The sequence below is a fragment of the Rhinolophus sinicus genome, linkage group LG05 (genome assembly GCF_036562045.2).
Source record: "Rhinolophus sinicus isolate RSC01 linkage group LG05, ASM3656204v1, whole genome shotgun sequence".
NCBI lineage: Eukaryota > Metazoa > Chordata > Mammalia > Chiroptera > Rhinolophidae > Rhinolophus > Rhinolophus sinicus.
Window position 1 is genome coordinate 115,945,132 of NC_133755.1, and position 8,588 is coordinate 115,953,719.

Genomic DNA, 8,588 nt, shown 5'->3' on the forward strand with positions numbered 1-8,588 from the left:
AAACTGCACAGAAGAAAACATAGGTACTAAACTTAGGGATCTTGGGTTCAAAGAGCATTTTATGAATTTGACTCCAAAGGCAATAGAAGTAAAAGCTAAAATCAGTGAACAGAACTATATCAAACTTAAAAGCTTCTGCACAGCAAAAGAAACCATTGACAAAATAGAGGCAACCAACTGAATGGGAGAAGATTTTTGCAAACAGTGCCTCCGATAAGGCGCTAATATCCAAAATATACAAGGAACTCATGAAACTCAACAATAAAAAAACAAACAACCCAATTGAAAAATGGGCAGAGGACCTGAAGAGACATTTCTCCAAAGAGGACATACAAATGGCAAATAGACATATGAAAAAATGCTCAACATCACTAATCATCAGAGAAATGCAAATCAAGACCACAATGAGGTATCACCTCACCCCAGTTAGAATGGCTATCATCAACAAGACAAATAGTAACAAGTGTTGGAGAGGCTGTGGAGAAAAAGAACCCTCATACACTGTTGGTGGGAATGCAGATTGGTGCAGCCGTTATGGAAGGCAGTGTGGAGGTTCCTCAAAAAACTAAGAATAGAATTACCATATGACCCAGCAATCCCTCTCCTGGGTATCTACCCAAAATATCTGAAAACATTTATCCATAAAGACAAATGTGCTCCAATGTTCATTGCAGCTTTGTTTACGGTGGTCAAGACATGGAAACAACCAAAATGTCCTTCGATAGATGAATGGATAAAGAAGTTGTGGTATATATACACAATGGAATACTATTCGGCAGTAAGAAAAGATGAAATAGGACCATTTGTGACAACATGGATGGATCTTGAGATTATAATGCTAAGCGAAGTGAGACAGAAAAAGCAGAGAACCATATGATTTCACTAATATGTGGTATATAAACTAAAAACAACAAAAGAACAAGACAAACAAATGAGAAACAAAAACTCATAGACACAGAAAATGGTTTAGTGGTTACCAGAGGGTAAGGGGGGTGGGGAGCGGTAGATGAGGGTAAAGGAAATCAAATATATGGTGATAGAAGGAGAACTGACTCTGGGTGGTGAACACACAATGGGATTTATAGATGATGTAACACAGAATTGTACACCTGAAATCTATGTAACTTTATTAACAATTGTCACCCCAATAAACTTTAATTACAATAAACAAATTATGTATGCATCTTTTATATATACTCCCTAAAAATATTACATGCTAATACATGAGAACACTTCCTTAATAGTGATAACAAATTACAAAATAGCCCCAGGAACATAAGAGAATACTTTATCTTTGCCAAACTTCTGATTATTTAGTATCTATTTTAGGATAAAGCAAATATTTCTAACCTACATATACCTGTACCATCCTGCACTATGTTACAATTCTTCATGACAACAAACAATTATTCATTAGAACATAGAGCAACCCAAAGATCTAAGATTTCCTAGAGAACAGAAATTTAGGAATTTCTAAATTTCTATGAAATTTGTGAAAGTCACTTTTAAAAACAGTCCTTAGTTCTTATAAAAACATTGCTGCCTGGCTGACAGTGCTGTCAGAAAAAAACAGTTCAAACAAGCAAACAGGCAAACAAAAATTAACAAGTTAAAGGCAAAAATAAGACACCAAATATGAAATATTAGACCAAAAGAAAAAAGGAATGTAAAAGATGAATTAAGGAACTATTAGCAAGCTAACTATTAATTTTTTTTATAAAGTATAAACAAAAACAAAGTACTATAGTTTAATAAGATTACATAACAATTTAGCACTGGAAGGAACTTTGGGGAATCAATCCCCTCTTTGCGTAGATAAGGAAACTAGGGCCCAGAAAAACGAAGTGACTACCCAAGATCACAATTTATCTAAGATCACAGAGCTAAATTAGTAAAATCTGAAATGGACTACAAATTTGCTGAATCTTAATTGAGTTACCTATTCAATATTTGAATATCAACAATCAGATGAAAACTAGCTCCCTGTGAAGGCACATCGTCTGCATCTATCCCATACTGTTGCCTCCCCCTGCTAAAACTGAAGAAGCATTTCTGTTCCTTTTCAGAGCTAAACCTTTCACCCGTTTTCTTTCCCATACCTTCTCTCCATCTCAAGGACTGTGTTCTTCCAATTGTGACCTCTCTACAGGATCATTCTTACCAACAAAGAGGCTCTAATAAAGTTTCTGCTTGATTCCATGCCCTATTACATCTACAACCCAATTTCTCTTCTCTACTACTAGTTTCCAATAAAAATTTTTTGAAAAATAATCTATAATCTAGAATGTTATCTCTATTTCCCTCCCAAACATTTTCTTCTGAATCCACACTAGTCAGGTTTTCATCCCCACCATTTCACTGAAATTGCTTCTGTCAAAATAGAAAATGACATCCATCTTGGCTACATCCAATGGCCAATTTTCTGTCCCATTCATCCCTTACCTCACAGCAGCTGTTCCCTCCGTCCTAAAACACTCTTTTCTTACTTAGCTTCCATAGCCATCTGCTTTCCTGGTTTCCTCACTACCTGTCTCTTGTCTCCTTTGTTGAATCTGCGTCCTTTTCGGGATCTCTAAGTGTTGAAATACACAAGGTACCACATATGCTCCTCTTTTCTTTATCAACACTCTCCTTAGGTGATGTCACCTAGACTTCTTTTAGCCTGATGCCAGACTCATATATCCAACTTCCTATCTGACAACTCCATCTGGGTACCTGAAAATCATTTCAAACTTACATGCCCCAAACTGAAATCATGGTCTGTCCCCTTTCTACCCCTACTCTTTCCTATTTTTCTGATCTCATTAAATGGCAACTCCATCTACTGAATTACTCATGTCACAAATCTAAGGCATTCTGGATTCCTTCTTAAGATCACATCCCACATCTAAAACATCTGTAAAATCAGCTGGTTTTATCTCCAAAATACACTGCAGATTTCATTAATTCTTGCCATCCCCACTGCTACTGCCCTAGTCCAAGCCACCATTTTTTCTCACTTGAACTTCTGCAATAGCCTCCTAATATTCTGCTTTCATCTTTGTTTCACCAATCAGAGGAAACTGCTTGACACAGAGATCAACTGGCATTGCTCTCCTACTTAATACTCTTCAACGGCTTCCTACAGCCAGCATCTTCCTTAACCACACCTGCAAACCCCCACGAGATCTAAGTCTGCTGCCTACCTCTTCATCCTTATTTCATGCAACTCTTCCACTCATCTGCTGTTTTCAGCCAAAGTGACTTTCTTTCTGCCTTCAACCTGCCAAGCTTGTTGTCAGCTCACAGGTGGGTCCTTCTCTTCATCCTGTTCTTAGCACAAATGCTACCTTCTCAAAAAACGCTCCCCTGACAATTCTATTAAAGTGAATCGTCACTCTATCTTATTGCTCTGTTTTATTTTCTTCACAGACATTGTTACTCTTGGAAATATCCTTACATTTATTATCTTCTCCTACTAAATATAATACCCAAGAGAACAGAAATTTTATCTGTCTAGTTCACCATGGTAACCACAACACCATTTATTGTTTGAAGAATAAATGATTATTCTGTAATGCTATTATTCCAAACAGAAGATTAATAGTTTCAGTCTATAATATTTGCCTTTGTGTTTTAAAAGCTAAATCTTCCCTCCAAGTAACTGCATAAGACTTACTTAAATCTCTAAAATTCAAGTTAGCAAATCAAAAAGTTTTGTTCAGAGCCATTACCACTGTAAAGTTGGAATGTTCTTACTGGCTTAATTTGAAATAACTGAGATGAGCTAATAGGACTTCAGACAAAATGAATTTCACCTGCAGGCAGAAAAATAATTTCTATTTGACTAATATAAACTAGTCACAATATTAATTAAATAAAATTGTTTTTTCTCTTAAAAGAAAAATGTTACCTAGGTTAACAGAACATTGGAGATTTACATTCCATGTACCATTCTCCAGCCAATTTAAACTAATTCTTTGTGACCAAGAATGAATCGGTTAACAGTTGTTCATCTGTTTCCTCTATCTGCACAAAGGTAACTAGGTAAAAGCAAAAAAGAAAAACGATTAAGTCTTGCCCAAATTCAATTCCTAAGAACTGTTTATTTTCTAAAAATGGCCAAGAGAGCTATTATGGCAATGCTAGAAAACTTATCAAATCTAACACTTGTCATTTTTCAAGCGAAAGGAAACTTTCTAAAAAAAAAAAAAATCTCAAATTGTATAGGTCACACATAACAGGTCAGAAAAGAGATTACCACCGAGAGCTCCTTCAGTGCCAGAATGCCTTCTTTATCTCCAGTTTCAAATGAATCAGCAAGTAAATCTAAGCTACAGAATGCACTTTATGTGGAATATAATAATCCTCTGATTTGTGCGATTTTAAGAAAGGTTCTTAGTTTTAAGAAAAAAAGAAAAACAGTATAAAATAAAAAAACTGTTCATTTCCAGTCATTTCCCTGTGTTCAGCTTCTTTGTACTATAAAACATTGCTGGTTGGTTACTACTTCTGCCTGCAAAATATTTCACACAACAGGCAGCTAGATGAGTAGACTAAAAATAAACTAAGATATAAATAAGGAGATCTTTCTCCCTAAAAAGAAAAATAAATAACTGAATATGAGATAAAGGTGAGCACAATATAGCTGCATTAAAACTGCAACTACTTCTCTCCTATAAAAGAGAAAAATTATTTGAAACAAACAAAACCAAGTAAAGGTTTTCTACTCTACTTCTATGTTCCAGGGTATTCCTAAGCATTTCCTTATCCTACCTTTATTTACACACCACCTACTCTTGCTTAAAAATCAAACTATGTTTAGACTTTAAGTATGGTTTCCTAAACTCTAGGTCAGATCACAGTAAATGCTAGATTTAAAATTTAAGGCATAATCAGCTTCTTTAAACAGCATTTTGAAAAATGGGTCAAATTAAAGAATCTTAACTACAGTACATATTCCCAAAGTTTAGTCAGTTAAATGATGAAAATATCACAGAATATTCATTCATTCATTCATTCATTCAGTGCCTACTAAGTGTCAGGCACTGAACTATGGTGGCGCTGGAAGTACAAAATAAGACACAAGTGATCCCCTGCTATTAAGAAACTCCCAGCCAAGAAGAGAAAGATAACGCACAAGAGTATAAGCACTAATGATAAAGGGAAGTACTGGAGGCTAAGGAAACTCAAAACTAAGATTAAAGAAGGGAGTTTGGAAAGGTTTCCAGAGGCAACACATTATGCCTAAATTGAGTCTTTAGGTGTTAGCAGAGGTTAAGCACAAGTATGATTTGGGTTGTGTGTTTTGAGGGTGGGAGTAAGAAGGTAGATGAGGTTTGTAAAAGAAGGCAGTTGGTGAGGGAAGACCTCATTTCGCGAAGCAGCTGCAGCATGTGCAAAAGTAAAAGGCATGAGATAAATGTGGCGTATTATCAAACAACAAGTAGTTTACACCTACCTAGTCATAACTGTGATATGCTGTAAATGTAAAACACACACAAGGTTTCGAAAACTTAGTACATAAAAATGAATATAAAATATGTCTTTAATAATTTTTTATATATTCATTGTATGTTGAAAGAGCATTTTGGATATTTTGGGTTAAATAAAATATATTAAAATTAATTTCATCTGCTTGTATTTTCTTGTGTGGCAACTGAAAAAATGTTTAACTACGTATATGTTTCATATATTTCTGTTGGACAATGCTGTTTAGAATGGCTGCACTGGCCGGAGTGCGGGCAGTAACAAAGTAATAATAAGTGAGGTGGGATTAAGTAGAAGAAATCATTATAAGAAGGATCTTTATGTCATACTAAGTTGGTTGGAAACAAATAAAGGATGTTTAGTAGAAATAAAATGATCAGAACTGACATTTACAAAGATACACCTCCAACCCAAGAATTGGAGGGCAAAAAGGCTAAAAGAAGAAGACCAGCTGGTCTTAAAATTAAGTGGCAAATAATAGTGGTTTGAACTAAGGTAGGGTAACTAGAGATACAGAGTGCAGAACTGATTCAGAATGTTTATCAAATAAAATAAACTGGATATAGTATTGTGGTTATAAGAAGAAAGGAAAAACTAAATAAATGAATTCCAAAGTTTGGGGCTTGCAAAGTTGGGTGAATATGGTACCATTTAATAGGACACGCTTGGTGGAGATCGGTTCAATATCAGGCGAACTGAGTTTAGGATGCCTATAGGGAATCTATATGGAAATACCAAAAATCAGCTGTATAAATTTGGAGCTAACTCAAGAGTTCCAGCACTGAGATAAAAAAAAATTCAGAGTGTGTTAATAAAATATAGATGGTGGAGGACAACCCTATCAAAAGCCTGAGGATGAACTCAGCCAAGAAAAGAACACAGAATGAAGAGAAGGCAGAAGACTGAATTATGAGGAAACACAACAATTAAATGGTGGACAGAGGAGGAGGATCCCATAAAGGAGATGAAGAATCACAGGCAGAAGAATCAGGAGAGGGGATAGTATCTATATCATAAAGGACTTTTACAGAATTACAGTTCCATGATTGTTCAACAGAAGAGATGTGACTGACAAAAGAAAAATCTCTTTTGCAAAATCACCAATTACTTTTTGATATTTGAAATAACACTTTGCCAACTTAGAGAATCAAAAAACTATTATATCCTATTATGTATTTGGATAAACATATGCATCAACATGCAACAAAATCCCACAGTAAATTATTTAGAATAGTAATATAAAATTTAAATGTGGAACTACAACTAGAAAAAAATATAGATGAAAACAACCATGCTGAAAAAAAAAGAGAAAATAAAGACTCTTTAGAACTGCATCCTGTTTTCAGTTTTACTTTCATCTAAATGCATGTAGTACCTCCTTGCCCTCCAAATAAATAAATAAATAAATAAATAAATAAATAAATTTTAAATCATTTAAATTATGGCTTTTGATCCCAAAGTTCTTAACGTGGACCTGAAGATAAAGGATAGCCATAAATATGTATATATATATGCGCCCAACTATATTTTCCTAGGGATAGGAGTCAAAATTTTCTTCAGACTTTCAGAGGGAGGTCCAAGACAGAAAAGATTAAGAAAATTGCCAATGCAGCCCATCCAATAGTTTACACAAACCAAATTCCAATAACAGATCCACTTGGACAAAACCATCCAATTTTTTTCATTTACCTAAGTATAGGTACGAACATCTCAATACAATATTCCCATTCCCAAATGGGAGAAAAAAATAGGTTTTCTGGTAATTTGTTAACAGCTAGTAATTTGTTACTAATTGATGTTAGTAATTCGTCCAAGTCTACAAAGTGAATAAAGAGGATTTATTTTAAACACAGGTGAACTGGACCTGTACTCTTCACCACTTTCAACACTGTGCCTCGGTCCTGCCAAGTAAAACATCAGGTATCTAAGCACCCATTCCAACTCATCTATGCCAAGAAGGCACATTTTTGCCAACCCTCTTTCCTCCTCTAATCCCATTCCTAAAAGATGTGTAAAATTTTCCTTTCCACTCTTAAGAGCCTTCCCACTCTAACCAGTCTTAGTATCTCCTCTTTATTATTCCCGAGTTACCCAAAGCTTCATAACCGAAGTTTTCTTTTTCATCCTCAGCCTCTACAGGCCTCTAGGGTTTTCTAATAACGCCTAACCCCTTCTCTGGATCCTGCAATGCAATCCTTTCCGTCCCTTCCAGGTACCATAATAACAAATAACCAACTCTTCCCCTACTCCTCCTAACTTCCCAATCCCCCACCTGTCCAGGTAAACATCCCCTCCTCCCGCCCTCTCCCAGCTGCGGGATCTTATTTTCCTGGGACTTTCTTCTCCCCGTGTCTTCAAATCCTTCCCCATCCCTAATCTGTTCACTCTCCCGGCTTCGAACTCCACTGGCACGATCCCCATCTACAAACGCCGAATCGCCAACTCCCCCAGGCTCCAGCGCGTCTCACCTGGTACCCACAACTCCCCACTGTCTCCACGCCCACCCCAAAGCCCACCCTCAGCCCACCCCGGCCCCTCCCCAGAGCCGACGCGGCGCCCCACCTCCTTGCCTTCTGTCGGTGGACCAAACTCCTCGCCAGAGCCCGGGCGTCTGGCCGCCAGAGTGGGTGCCAGGCTCCTGCGGAAGCCGCGAAGGCTGCGGGGCAGGCGCCGTGGTTGCTGGGGTGCGGGAAGTTTGAACACAGGGCTGGGGTAGGGGCGGGGATTGCAGCTCCTAGGTGGCAGCTGCAGGGCAACCTCGGCTCCAGGGTAACCGAGGCGCAGGCCCAGACTCCACTGCGGGACGGCCGCAGCCAATGATGACCTCCCCAGTTTCCCATTGGCTGCTGTCACCAGATGGCCCTTTCTACTGGCTTCGGTGGAGTTGGAAGGCGGGACTACAAGTACAGGAGAAAGCAGCCATTGGTTGACCGCTCTAGCTCTAGCAGCGACCGAGAGTAGGGAAGCGAGGCTAGCCCGGCCTTTTAAACTGTGCGGAGGGAGGCACGACCGCAGAGCATCTTGGGCCTGGGGTGGTGGGAGGAGAGGGGCGCACACCGAGGGTAACAGAGGTTCGTGAATTGTAGAATGCGTAATTGAAAACATTAAAAATTATCTCG

At 37.9% G+C, this 8,588-nt stretch overlaps 1 protein-coding gene across 3 annotated transcripts in view; it reads right to left on the reverse strand.

Moving 5' to 3' along the window:
- The window catches only part of LCA5 (lebercilin LCA5), a 42,402-nt gene extending 34,126 nt beyond the window's left edge, over positions 1–8,276 (reverse strand). For 2 of the 3 annotated variants that reach the window (XM_074333223.1, XM_019729573.2), the window contains exon 1: positions 8,032–8,276. The gene's annotated coding sequence lies outside the window, so the exon portion shown is untranslated. The remainder of the gene's footprint in view (positions 1–8,031) is intronic. The other variant, XM_074333222.1, reaches the window with a different exon arrangement.
- Positions 8,277–8,588: the final 312 nt, after the last annotated feature.